Source organism: Ananas comosus, linkage group 9 (assembly GCF_001540865.1).
Source record: "Ananas comosus cultivar F153 linkage group 9, ASM154086v1, whole genome shotgun sequence".
Taxonomy (NCBI): Eukaryota; Viridiplantae; Streptophyta; class Magnoliopsida; order Poales; family Bromeliaceae; genus Ananas; species Ananas comosus.
The window spans coordinates 2,855,350-2,870,882 of record NC_033629.1 but is presented as its reverse complement, the minus strand read 5'-3'; positions in this window follow the sequence as shown (position 1 = coordinate 2,870,882).

Here is a 15,533-nt window from a genome sequence, read left to right as displayed (position 1 = left end):
TATCTGGAACGAACCGTGTCTTTTATTTTTCAAGAGGTAAACTTGTAAGGAGACCCCTCACCTATTTCCTATTTCGAAATATCTCATTGACTTTAGATTTTTCTTTTTTGGAAAAAAATTTAAGCTAATAAAGTAGAAACTTTATCGAATATATTGACAATTTTACCAAATAAAATAATCTTAGTTAAAACTTTAGTAAATAAAAGTTAACTAATTTGAATAACTCAAATAAACATTTATTAGAAGTTTAAACTGCTATCAGCCGAAAAAATAAAATAAAATATAAATTATAGGACTGACTACGCTCTCACTGTAGTTTATTATCACTACACCCCTCTCACTGTCAATTTGTTTTATTAATATCTTCTTAATTTTTAATTTTTTAACTAAAATTTTATTAAATATGATGACTTCACTTGCTTTAATATTATTTTGTAAATAATAATTGAAATTATTAAATTATAGTAAACTATAAAAAAATTTTAATAAACTTTTTCTTATTTTTCTTATTTTAATTTACTAAATTACTTAATTACTTAATTATAAAAATTTGATAGCTAATGTACTGTAAAACACTCAACTATAATAATTGAGCTGGTATTTTTTTCAAAAAAAAAAAGTGATGAACCTATTTCAGAATAATCTGTAACTGAGGGTTCTCCATGCTATTTTCACTGCATGCATTAATTAATATGCGTGGGCCCCACGTTGGGCTCGTTGGCTTTTTGTCGTTTAGCGCGGAGGGGGGGAGCACGGCGGGTCCACGCGTGGTGGACCGTGGGTCGGATGGGACACGTGGCGCGACGTCAGGGGTCCCAACCGTTTTAACCCGCACGGAACAGGTGATTGATGAAAACTATAGAACGATCCGTAGCCGTCCGATCTAAAGCGCGCGAAAGCGATAGAAGATTCCCTGCAGGGGGGATTATGCCTTTCGTGTACCGTGGGAAATCTAAGAAATTTAGGAATAAAAAAAAAGAGTATTCAAGTAAAAAAATGACCTGATCGTATAAAGGGCGTATTTGATTTGCGTTATGTATTATTTTTACTTATTTCAACATCATTAGTGTCGACACCCAGAGACGGAGCTATTGAGGAGTCTATAACGGCCATAGCACCTCTCAATTTTTGTAAAAATTATATAAAGGTCTCTATTTACAGTATAAACATTTTCATGAATAATTCGTGCTTTATATATCGAACTTTTGTTATAATTTATTTTGTAATTTTTTTTAAGATAAATATGTTATAGTATTCTTGGTCCCCGTAGGACCTAAATTCTGGCTTTGTCTCTATTGACACCTACTTTTTCTGAGCATTCAGAATGATTGGATCAGAATGAGCAACGTAGGAAGACAGTGGCTTCGGTGAGAAGGGCAAGAACTTTGGCGCAAAAAGAGAGAAGCCACGCCAAAGCCCGAACGAATCTGGCCTAAGCAACCTATCATGAGTAAGCCAGAGGAGGAACTCAGAGCCAAAGGTTCGTACACAGACACGAAATGCACAAGATGAATCACAAAAGATCATGCTTGATATCAAGGATTTAAGTATCCATCAGTCTGGCTTGTATCTACCTTGCCGTATCGTGTTAACAAGATTTCGACATGATACAGCTCCCGTACCGATGACACTGCTCAAAATTCTATATTTTTTAAATTAGTAAATAATTTTCTTGATAAAATTCAAAAGATTTAATAAAGATATATAATAGTAAACCGTTAGAATATTTTATTGCTAAAAAAAATAAAAATTTCATACCATTATGTGTTAGCACATATGTATTTGTTGTGATCGAACACGCAACGGCACAGCCTAGCACGATATTTTTACCTAAATATATTAAGTACATTAAAGGATAAATTGCTAAAAATTTTGTGCAACAAAGTTGGTATATGATAAAACTACTTAGTTAATGTCAACTAATGTGATTGTGACATCTTATTAAGATATATACAAGGATACTACATAGGTCAAATTTGGAATATAAAATTCTAAAGGGAGTAAGATGATATTATACACTTTTGTTATATAAAATAGTTATGGATAACTTAAAATATGGGCATATAACATTAATTAGTTTTAAAAATGACCAATATTAAACAGTATTACAAAATTACTTCAGCAAAAAAAAATTGACGAACGGCTTTCTAAAATTATTTCAGCAAAAATATTTTTCTATCAGATTCAGCCAAACGTTTCACAACTTTTAATAAAAATTATTTTTCTAAACTAAATTAATTCTGTAAAAATTACTTTTTCAGAATCTAGATCAAGCAAGTCCGAATAAGGATAGGGCCTATACCAGCAAAACCACTAATATTTGTACTAAAATTGTACTAGGGAAATATGGCCACAAAAATGGAAAAAAAAAAAAATTTTGGGTTTTTGTCAGAAAAAACTCAAAAATATTTTATTCTTTTATTAACCGGAGAAATTTAGAATTTTGCATATTTATAGTGTAAGCTATTTGTCGAGAGTCGCAAGGTGTTAAATTTTCACCTAATCGAAAGATTGATGCTACTTAATTTGATTTGATTTGATTTGATTTTTGCAATTTATTAAAAAGTTAGGTTGGGTCTTATATTGGATTAGTGTCGAGCATTTAATCTAATCTCACCCAATCATAATTATAATTTTGGATCAAATCCGATAAAATAAGATAAAATTGAGTCGGGACGAAAAGAACAAATCAAGAGCTCATTTACTACTAATTTTGTTGCACCCAAAAAGGAAAAAGAATTGTTGTTTTAAAATTAAATTGTAGTGAAATACTATTTATACACATATAATCTATATGTAAATTTTAAACGCTAGCGGTTTAAAAGCCCTGATTAATCCAAAAAAAAGTTTAAAATTTTAAAATTTGGTGTAAGATGTATACTTTATAATAAAACATAAAGTAGAATTTTTCTAAGGAAAAACTGTACAGAACTTATCTGAACCGATTTCTCAATTTATTTAATTCGGGACAGTTTATGTAACGCCCCGATAGTACTACATCAGATGAGATACTGATTCCGATCAGTTTATATGAAACTTACACGCTAATAAAAATAATTAAGTTTAAGCATCTTGGGCCAGTTGTTTGGACCTAACGGTTTATTATTACTAGCGGATTAGGTCGTTGCAATTGGTATCAGAACCGACTACCAACCAGAAGTGTGAGAGTTAAGTGCTATGCGGGACAAAATGTTACACCAACGGATTGGTGGGAGTCACCTCTTGAACCCGTAGGAGCCACCTATAGAATCTCACATCGCCTGATTGTAACGCTCCGGATACTGATTCCGATCAGTTTATATAAAACCTACACGATAATAATAATGACTGGGCTTAAATATTTTGAACTGGTCTGAAATTTTGAAGTCAAAGCATAACTAACCGACTCAAATCAAACAAATAAAAAAATTAGGTATTAAATATTAAAATTTAAAAAAATGAATAACCCATTCAAAATGATAATTAAATAGTTTACATAAGTTTTGTACTTTTAAACCATTTTCATATTACTCTCCTCACCAATTAAATTGGTAACTAATGAGAAGAATAACACGAAAATATTCATTAGTTTGAAAATTACGGTATAGGATAATATCTAATATACCATCTAAATCTTTAAAAATATTTAATATATTTCTAATTGACCAAAATATCCTTCTTGATTTTTATAAATTTCTTTAAATATTCCCAAATTTCTAATAGGATTTGGGTTTAGAAGGATGTTTTAATAATTTATAAATAAATTTAAAAATTTTGAATAGTAGTTAGGAATAAATAAGTAAAAGCTCCAAAAAATAATAAAATTACTTATGCAGATAATTAGGTCCTATATTTAAGTCCATAGGTCAATTTAATGCTTGTGATGTATAACTGTAGGAGTGAATAAGTTTTGGGAGAAATTTCAATCATGGTAATGGGATTTGGCCTAATTATGTACATTTTGTTTGGTCCTGTGATTTGAAAACCTTTTTCCTTTTTTTTTTTTTTTTTTTTTTTGAGAGAGAGAGAAATGTAGTGAGATATGTGTGCGAACTCAGAATTTGAAAAAATTCAATGTATGAGATATAATAGAACTAAGTTTCTTAATCCAATTATAACATTTTGGATGCTGTTTAGGCCAGAAATATTAAGAGAGTTAAGCATGTTAGGACTAAAGTACTACTTTGATGAGTGATCCTCAAGAAGTGGAGTGCCATATCAATTTATTTTGGATAAATTATACTTTTGATTCTCAAACTACTCGAAGCATGACATTTTGATCTTTAAATTTTAATTTATTATAATTTCTTATTTAAATGTTCTAAATTTGTTGCAATCACGTTTTATGGCCTAATTTAGTTGACTAAATATCGATAAATTATACCACTTGTCATAAGACTGATGTTTTCTTTTCAACGAAAAGCTCTTGCAGTGATCGTTCGTCACCTGCATGAACGAGCCAGCAAAACCATCCCAAGATACAAATTTGCTTTTTTTTTTTGAGAGAGAGAGATAGGTAGCACGTTATCCGCTTCGTTTATTTCATTTAAAAATAAACTTAGCTGAAAATATGAATCAACTAGGATTCGAATTTGGGTCTCCGATATCAACCACCAAGTTCTTCGTCACTTGCTTTAGGGACGGTTGGTAAATTTGCAAATTTTTAAAGGCAAAATATTAAGAAAATGACACACTATAGTTCGTACAAATTGGTAAAATAAAGAATATTTTATTAATAACAAAATAATGGATATAATCAAAAAGCACACGACTTGACTGGATGGACATGGTCAATGAGAATAAAATGTACACTAAAACAAATAATTAGAAAAAAAAAAAAAAGGCATGGGAAAGTCACGGCGCGACATCTATTTTCAAAAACAACAAAATAAAAGTTAACATTTTTTTTAACATTTTTTATTTTTGCTTTTTTTGAAAAAAATGTCATTTCACATCTGAACGAAGTATTTTACTTACCAACTAATAATAACGTTGATCGAAAAGCTAAAATATTTAATTGTATAGAATTTATGCTCAGAATAATTTTTTAAAAAAATATAGAGAGTTAAATGGGTTGCCACCTAACCCTAATATAAGGACATTAATCGATTTAACTCTTTTTTTTGACTCTTCTAACATGTATAATAAATATCAGATGAATTATACGACATATTGGAATCAAATCAGGTAAAGAAAAGCTAAGAAAATTTTATTTAGAAAATAATGGATTAGACTTAAAAATATAGAGACCACAGAATTGACTCTGATACCGTATTACGTAAAAATTAACTTTATATATAGAAAAAATAATTCAGAATTAGTTTTAATGCAAATACTATAGTTTTGGTTGGAGTGAATAAATATAATAGTAGATCAATTTAATATGAAGAATATTTTGAACAAAGCAAATGTTTTAATTTGTCGGCAGTTGGAGAGGTCTAAGCACCAAAATTAATGACACTACCGTACAAGATCCATCCAATACAAATTTACTTTGAAATTTTAAGAAAGAGGAGAAATTGTCAGGTTCTATTTGATGTGGTACGTCTATTAAATGTTTGGGACAACTGCTTATATACTTCTGAAAATTTTTCGGCCTTCTAATTTATCTTTTTTAGCAAGCTAATATTAAGAATACTCTTTTAACGTTTCGAGTTATTTTAAATGGCTATTAGGTTCTACTTGATATGTCCAAGGGCCGGAAATCTAATAGCATCAATAGCTTGGTATTGTTGATAATATTCCAAGCTATAGGTTGGGGCTACTATACTCTTATGAGTATAGACCCCCTTATATTCATAAATTTTTAACTGTTAATTGATAGGATGTGTGGTTAGGATGATGGTGCTCCCCACTTAGAATGATAGTGGTCCCCTAGGATTGAGTGGGTAGTTGGTTAAATAGTGTGATCTAATCAGTGGAAATGATCAATGAAATAAATCTAATGGTCGAAAACTTATGAGTATAAAGGAGCCAATACTGATAAAAGTATAATAGCCGGATTCTATATATATATATAGAACTTGGCTGGAATACTATTAATAGCACCAATAATTTAGTGCTATTAAGTTTTCTATCATTGAATTAAAAGATGTGTGGCTAGAATGATGTGGGCCCTCTAGGGTTGAGTGGGTGGTTAGTTGAATAGTATAATTGCACGAATGAAAATGATAAAAAAGGTAAATCTAACGGCAGAAAACTTGATAGCACCAAATGCTTCATCCTATTTATAGTATTCCAGCCGGACTCTCTCTCTCTCTCTCTCTCTCTCTCTTTCTCTCTCTCTCTATATATATATATATATATAGCCTCCTATACTATCTATAGTACCGGAGCTTCAGTACTATAGTCCAGTTTTCGATCTTAGGATAATCAAATCAACGATCCACACCGTTAAAACTAATTTAGGGTATTTAAAATTTTTAAAAATAAAATTTTATATTTTTTCGACATAGTTTACTTTTTGATCAAACCATTTCAAAATTGTCAATTTCCAACGGCTATTATGGCGAGTTTGAAGTTTAACGGTGTAGAAGAATCTAAATTTTTTCAAATTTTGATAGAAAATACTTTAAATTATCTAGATTAAGGTTAACATTCTTGATTTTGAATTTAAAAGTTCTATGCTCAAATTTTAAAGATTATTCAATTTTCACTGTTTATTTTGACATAATTTATTTACTAAGTAAACGATATTGAAAAAAATTAAAATTTTATTCCTAAGAACTTTATATACCCTAGATCATATTTAACGGTGTGGATCGTTAATTTAACACCCTAAGATTGAAAACAAGACGATAGTACCGGAGCTCCGGTACTATAGATAGTATAGTAGCCTAATTATATATATATATATATATAGTAGAGCTATTATGCTATCGGAAACATAAGATAGTTGGTGCTTCCAATTTTTTAGCCCTTGGATCAACTCTCTTGATCATTTTTAACCATTAGATTAATATTATTACCCAATGGGGACCAGTCAACCCTAGGGAGACCACTCAACCCTAAAGGGACTACTATCATCCTAACCGTATAATCTTTGATCCAAGGGCTAAAAAATCGGAAGCACCGACTACCTTATGCTTCCAATGGCATAGTAATATATATATGTATATATATATATCTATATGTATATGTATATATATATATATATATATATATATATAGAGAGAGAGAGAGAGAGAGAGAGAGAGATTAATATTATATATCCCCTTTTACTATCAAGTTTTTAGCCATTGGATCAATCCCTTTGATAATTTCTAACCATCAAATTAAATATTATAATCTAGTGAGGACCACTCAATCCTAAGGGGACCACTCAACCATAAGGAACTATATCATTCTAATCCTACAATTTCTCATCTAAGGATTAAAAACTTGATAGCAAAAGAGACAAATATTATCAATAATATTCTAGCCCAACTCTCTCTTTCTCTCTCTCTCAATAATGTTCACTACATAGATAATCGATTTTGACCGTTCATTTTATACCCGCTTGATAAACTTTATTATGATTTCGAAAAATTACGAACTTTATTTTCTAGAAGTTTCTAATACTCTAGATCATATTTAACGGAGTGGATCGTCGATTCGGAAGCTCCATCATTGAAAACAACTTATGAGTATGAAGGACTCTATACTCATAAGAGTATAGTAGCTCCAACCATATATATATATATATATATATATATATAGAGAGAGAGAGAGAGAGAGAGAGAGAGAGAGAGAGAGTCCGGCTGCTATGCTATCGATAGCATCAAACACTTGGTGCTATCAAGTTTTCTACCGTTAGATTAACCCCTTTGATTATTTTTACCCATTAGATTATACTATTCAACGAACTACCCACTCAACCCTAGGAGGCCCACGTCATCCTACCCGCACATTTCTTAATCCAAGGGCTAAAAAACTAATAGCACCTATAATTTTGTGCTATTGATAGTATTCCAGCCTAATTCTCTCTCTCTCTCTATATATATATATAGAGTTGGACTGGGCTACTATTAATAGCAAAATCCCATTATTGCTACCAGTTTTTTAGCCTTTGGATCAACTCTTTTCATTATTTCTAACCATTGGATTAAATACTATAACCCAGTGGGGACCACTTAACCCCAGGGGAACCACTCAACTCTAACCAACTAATATCATCCTGACCCTACAATTTTTCATCCAAGGATTAAAAACTTAATAGCAAAAAGAACGTTTTACTATTAATAGTATTCCAGTCTAATTCTATATATATATATATATATATATATATATATATATATATAGCATTAAACATATATTATTATATTTTATTTTTATTGTCATATAATATTATTTTAGAAGTACTTAATTTAAAAATAAAATAATAAAAATAATATATATAGGATGGTAAAACTACATGTAAATAACATAATATATATCTAATAGATTAAAAGTATGAAAAGAAAATTTTATTGATCTTTTCCTTTCCTACATACCAAATCGGTATGCATAGAAAATTATTTTTCTTTTACTATAAACCAAATACAAAAAGGCATAAAATTTTTTTTCACCAAAAATTCTTTTTCATCAAAAATTATTTTTCATAATTTTACGTTGAACCAAACAGCCTTTCAACTTCACGTTAAAAAATTTTGAACCGCAATACGAAATAGAGCAAACTCAAAAACTCAAGACACATTTAGCATCTTTACTTAAAAAATTAAATCTCCTCAAGATAGTTGTGTTTACTTCAATATATTGCTCTAAAAGTCGATCATATAAAATAGATTCACACATAAAGGCGCAATGCTTCTAAATAAATTTAAGCGGGAATACTATCAATTATTTTAATTCGCGAAGAAAAAAAAAAAAGTATGAAATGGACGCAGAAATAGAATCTATCAACAACTAAGGCCCCAAGAGAGAGGCCAACTGATGCCGTCTTGATTACGATTTTCAATCACAGATGATGCGGCGTCTGCAATTAATCAAATTGCTTTTTGTAAATTCATATGCTCTATCATAATTATTAAAAATATATTTTTATTATATATTTTTTGAAAAAAATTATAAGTAGTTGGATACAGATGATGTGATGTAGTTGCCACACTATAAACTTCTCGGCAAAAAGATGGGGCAATATTTATCACTAGCCCTGTAAATAAGCATAACAAATCACAAATTATTTCATGGGTGATGAATATAACATTAGAAACAGTTTTTCCACCGACCGTCCCTAGAGCAAGTGTCAAAAGGCTTGGTGGTTGGTATCCGAGATTCAAGTTCGAATCCTAATTGATTCACATTTCCAGCTAAGTTTATTTCTAAATGAAATAAACGAAACGGATAGCGTGCTACCTATCTCTCAAAAATGAGTTTTTTATAAAAAAAAAAAAAAAATCTTCTTCCCAGAAAAAGATTTCATGCATTTTGTAGGGACCAAAAAAGAGCTCCTTATTAGGGTTTTCCCAACATTGTCTTAATTCTCTACATTGGAACATCATCAAATGCAAATGCATCTATAGTAGAAGAGCAAGGGAATAGTCTTACTTATCAAGTAACCACTAATGCCAAGGTCCTACATCACCCCACCACCAAAAAAAAAAAAAAAAAAAAAAAAAAAAAAAAAAATGTTTCACCCTGAGCATCACTGGATGCTCAGGTAATAGTTTCTTTTTAGAGTCACATGATAGTATCCACAAATCATGATTTATAGTATGTTAAACTTTTAAATAGTCATTATAGATCACATCTTCAATTACAATTTCACTATTTCAATTTTGAAGGTCAATTTTACTCTCCTGTCTGATTAAGTATAATCTTCCATTTCATAAAACATTGCCTGAAAAGTTTCTCCAACAACTTTTTCCTGTAGCAAAAGCCAAAAACAACAAATTAAGGGCCCCTTTGGCCCTTGGTAGCATATTTATTTCTTATTTTTTATTTTGTTAAATAGAATTTATATATAAAAAGATGTATGAGTGGATACTCAATTGCAAACAAACTTGAAAATAACTTTTACTTGTTTCCAATTTTTTTTAAAAAAATAAGTAGGCATTTATTATTTAACCGAATGTATTGTAAATTAACCAACTATTAAGAACAAAACAAAAATCTTTTTTCCAACACATCAAGTTACAAGAATTAGTGTTTAAAAATTTAAAGCTCTGAANTATATAAAATTTGTATTCTAATGTTGGGTTCCGTTATCTTTCTCACCCTCTATTCTTATCCATGGCGACGGCGAGGCATACGACAGCGGCAATATCAAAGGCGATGCCTTCGGTCGTAATGAGGTACACTACACGTGTCGCAGCGAAGGCGAGGAAAGAGAGAAAAAAAAAAGATAGTTTTTTATAGGGACAAATTTGTAAGGACAAATAGTCATTTTACATGCCCACCATTAAAACTCATGGTGAATCAAATTGTAAGGACATATATTCACAAATAAAGACTTTTGGAGAAATATATTTGTGAAATAGAAAATTTTGAAGAGATAAATCCGATAACTTAAGTTTTATAGGAATATATTTAATATTTGATAACTTTGTGGAATCTTGTATGAAATTAACCCTAAATTTAATTAGTGAATAATGATCAAATTTCATAAATCTTTTTTGTCGGCAAAAAAAAAGAATCAGCTCGGTGGGTAACACCACTTATTGAAGTGGTTTTTTTTTTTTTTTTCTAATCTAGTAATCTAATCTGAATTCGAGTAATCTATTGATGTTTAAATTTAAAATTTGATGATCTAATATTATCTGAAATAGGTATTTTTTAAAAAATTTAAGCTATCAAAGAAATATATGTATTTTTATATATATAATATATATATTCAACATTACACAAAAGTCCCCCTTAGATTAGTGGCTAGTGTTTACTTTTTCACATAGGCTTAATTTTTTTCCCCCTCATAGCCTTAATTACCACCTAACATTAATTGATAGGTTAAAAAAAAGGGAGATGACAACATGACCCACCCACAACCACTTTTCCTTTTCTTTCTTTTTTTTTTCCCTCTAGAATGAAAGCTAATCTTTTGTAATCTTTCAATTGCAATAAAGTAGGTGTTACATCCATTAGACAAAGTAGTAGTATTGATAAAGAGAGAGAGAGAGAGAGAGAGAGAGAGTGAGTGAGTTAAGATGATTTGACCCCATTCATTGTCTCTAATATGAGATCATCAACTTAGAATAAATAAATAAATAAATAAATATAGGATATATTACACTTTTGATCATCAAACTAAGTGATGCATGATACTTTAATTTCCAAACACTAATTAATTATAATTCTTTATTCGAAGTTTTAAAATTATTACAATCAACTCTCGCGTTCTAATTTGATTGGCTAAATATTAATACACTGCTAATATGAAAATAATATATTAGTATCATAATTAATAATGCGACAATAATTAAGATATTACGTCATTTTTCTATCGACTCGCATCAACACTTAGTCAACTAAATTGAATTGTAAAATTTAACTATAAAAATTTTTAAGATTCAAATCAGATATTATAACAAATTAAAGTTTACGTACCAAAAGTGTAATTTATTCAATAATATATATGATTTAGCTAATCTTATCTCCAATCAAAACGCATGAAAAAAGTTTAGACTAAGTTTCTTCAGTAGGTCCTCGGCGTTAATGACGGTTTAAGGAAGTTAAGTAGCTAATGTCAAGGGTAGTTGATTTGTTTTGTAGCGGTTAAAAAGTAAGTTATTAGTTAGCTGTCATTTTCCTTATTATTATTATTATTATTATTATTATTATTATTATTATTATTATTTCACTTAACAGCTAATTAAGGCTAGTAATTGATGGTTAGTATTTGTGGGGGGGGGGCTTAATTAAAGTAGGAAGTGAGAGAGTAGATAGGATTGATTACTGGAGATAATTCAAAAAGTAAAAAAGTTTAGGTTAGGCATAAGATGAGAAAGCCAAAGAGAAAGCAAGGTCAACTTAAGATGAGAAAAATAGTAAATCCATATGTCTCTTTTGCCCAATAAAAAAAAAAAACTATATACTTTTAGGGGATGTTTGATTGCGTACAATTGCCATTGCATTGTAGTTTTAATTCTGTGTAGATCTAAAAATCGTATTTAGTTTGGCGCACTTAAATTTAGTTGCAGCAACTGAAACTATATAAGGAGACTCAACTAAAGCAGTTTGAATTATTCTACGGTTAATTGTTAGTTTATACTTCAATAGTTGAGAGAGTAATTTTAAACACCAAAAAAAAAAAAAATTACCTACCTAGTTTAAACAAAATAATAATATTTTTGTTTTTCTTTCAAGTTGGGAATAATATCACCCTATCATATATAGAGTGATAAAATTTATAAATACGTCATCAACTGTATATAATCAAATAAATTATTTATAATTGCAACATTTTTTACTGTAGCCAACCAAACCATATATCTATATATAGTTACAATTACTATATGTTTAATGATAATACATTTACAATCACATGTTTAACCAATCGTCACTTGAGCCTATTTTTTAAAAAGAATGTCAAGAGTGTAGGAGTGCAAACTACTTACTAGGATACAAACGGAGTGAATCTGAAGATGGGATGCGATAAACTACTTACTAAAAAAATAAATAAGACGATTTCTTGAGTAGGAGGGTCCCCACAGGAAGGGTCCCCCTCTTCCATCCTATTTTTTTAGTGGGTCAGGACAGATTCGGAACGGGGTGATTTCTATCTTCTTTTTTTTTTTCTTTTGCTCCCACTTACCACTTTATTCGGAGTGGGACGAGATGAAAGCGGATTTTTAGCTGTCCTCCCACCTCTCGCTCGATTTTCTTAGTGGATTGGAACGGAAATTCTACCGACTCGAATCCACTTACATCCCTAATATTTACTTTCCCTTCCCTAAATAGTATAGGGAAAGTAAGAGCCACCCAACAATGCTAGATGTACACAATACAAAATCACTAAAAGACTATTTTCTCTCCACTATTCTTATCCTTTTAAAAAAAAATTAAAAATTAAAAATTAATAAATTCAAATATACGTTTTTATTGGAGGGTTAGCAATTCTCAAATTATATTATAGTACCAGTGTTAGGGCACTCTTCTTTTTTTTCTTGAGAGATAGATAACATGCTACCCGTTTCGTTTATTTCATTTAAAAATAAACTTAGCTGGAAATGTGAATTAACTAGAATTCGAACTTGGGACCTCGGATACCAACCACCAAGCCCTTTGCCACTTGTGGTAGGGACGGTCGGTGTGTCAGGGCGCTCTTAAGATAAGAGGCCTACATGCAACTTTTATTTTATTTTTTTTTAAAAAAAAAGAAAGGTGAGGGAAAGTATGTTATAGTTCATTTTTGTCTTGGTAACTCAGGGGGGAAAAAAAAATACACAACTAATAATAGGAGTCAAATTTAAAATTCTATTCAAGTTGAATTCTTACTTGGAGCTGGTTTTTCTTGATCTTTCCTAGTTAATTTCATGCCAGGAAAGGTGCTGGTGATTTGATTTGCGAGTCAGAGCAGATATGGTTGACCAATTATGTGAAAAATCAAATTTTTATTAGAAATAGCAGATTTTCAGGATGCTGTATTTTAGAAGGAATTCTGCACTGTCACACTTGCACCACGTTATCAATAATAAACCAATCACATTTCGACTTTTCAAACAAAAATGCAATAAAAAAAAAATTTATAATCATGATGGGACATAATTTTAAAAAGAGATATTTGATTGGTTTGTTACGCCACATCACCAATGTACCCGTTGCATTCTAGAGTTTTTTGTGTTTTAGACCTTTCTAGCAGATTGGGTGTATTTGTTGAAGTTGGGGGAACTTCATTCTTGCTGTAATTTGCTCCTTAAAGTTGGATTTTACTTCGTTCTTAGTTTAGAGGTGGCTTAATCTCATCGAATGCATCTAACTCCTCAATTAAGTTTATGCTTGTTAATTTTCATCTATGGAATATGCTATTAACTTTGTAGCAATGTAGATGAGTTGTTTAGACTTAGAATTTCTACTTCGGAGCCGTAGTATAGCATGATAACTGCATCAGTTTTTGGGAGCTGTATATGTATAGTTTGTTTCAATTATATTTTAGTTATTTTTAGCTCAGTTACTCTCTCTTGTTGTTGCTTTTTTTGTTCTTTGAGCAGGTTTTTGTCGCTTTGTGTTCACGAAATTTTCGTATGTGTCGAATCTTTTTTTTTTTTTGAGAGATAGATAGCACGTTATTCGCTTCGGTTATTTCATTTAGAAATAAACTTAACTAGAAATGGGAATCAACTATGATTCGAACTTAGAATCTCGGAAACTTGGAACCTCGGATACCAACCACCGAGCCTTTTGCCGCTTGCTCTAGAGATGGTCGGTTATGCGTCGAATTTATTGGCAAGTCCGGATGTTAACATAACTCGAGACGTGACAGATTAAGTTGGTATTCGCTAATTTTCACGACCTCAAAAAAGAAAAGAAAAGAAACTAATAGAAATCTTTTCTAATTTATCTGAAATTGTTATTTGGAATCAAATCCTCTCTCTCTCTTTCTTTTTCTCTTTTTTTTTTTTTTGGTTATTGCTTTATCTTTTTCTAGTTCCATCTAGTTTCCTCTGATATTCTTTTTTTCGTTTTAAATCTTTTTTTTTTTATTGAGTACCATTTCTTTTCCACAAATGGTAGATCACACCACTCTCCACTTGTCCAAGTAGTACCATGATAGCTTTTCCTGTGAAAAGCTCACTGCATAGATTTCCAAAACCATTTGCTGAATCCAGGGGTAAAATCAGGTAAATTATAAAGATTTTTTTGAATCAAAGATTTCACTGTCAGATATCAGATATCAGAATCTAACACTGATTTTAATATTTTTTATAGGAATAATATCTGATATATCCTTCAAAACTTCTAAAATATTTCATGAACCCTTCTAAAATATTTTTTCGTTATTCAAAAATAATTCCACTGTTAATATCCGTTAAACTATTTTAATTTAAATCTGAATTAAATTTCTACCAAAGTAAAAAAAATAAAAAATAATTCTTTTACTCTTTAACTTAAAGGCAAATAAAAAAAGAATGGTAACTAGAGATGTATCTTTGAAAATGCAAAAAAATCAAAATATTTCTTTTGCCGCTAATAAAAAATCGATGATAGAAGAAAGATATATTTGAAAGGATAAAATAATAATTTTATAAAAATAACGACTGTTTTTAATACTTGACTAGTAAAATTTAACTCTAAATATATATTTAAAATAACTTGAAACTTAAAATAATATTTTTAATATTAACCTTCTAAAAAGTTTAAATAATTAAGGTTTAAATAAGAAAGTCGAAAACTTATCAGAAATATATAAGCAATTACCCCTATTTTATAACATATCCACACTGTTTTTAAAGATTGCTTCACTATTTATGTATTTTCTTAATTGTTTATGAACTTTAGAAGCTTAGCAGAACCCCTTGGTAAGAAACTGAGAATGTGTGTACTTACTACCTACTATGGAGATGAGACAACATTGAAACATCACCAACATTACCAATTGCAACATTACTTTGACCTAGTAATGGTTGGAACCACTTCACTAC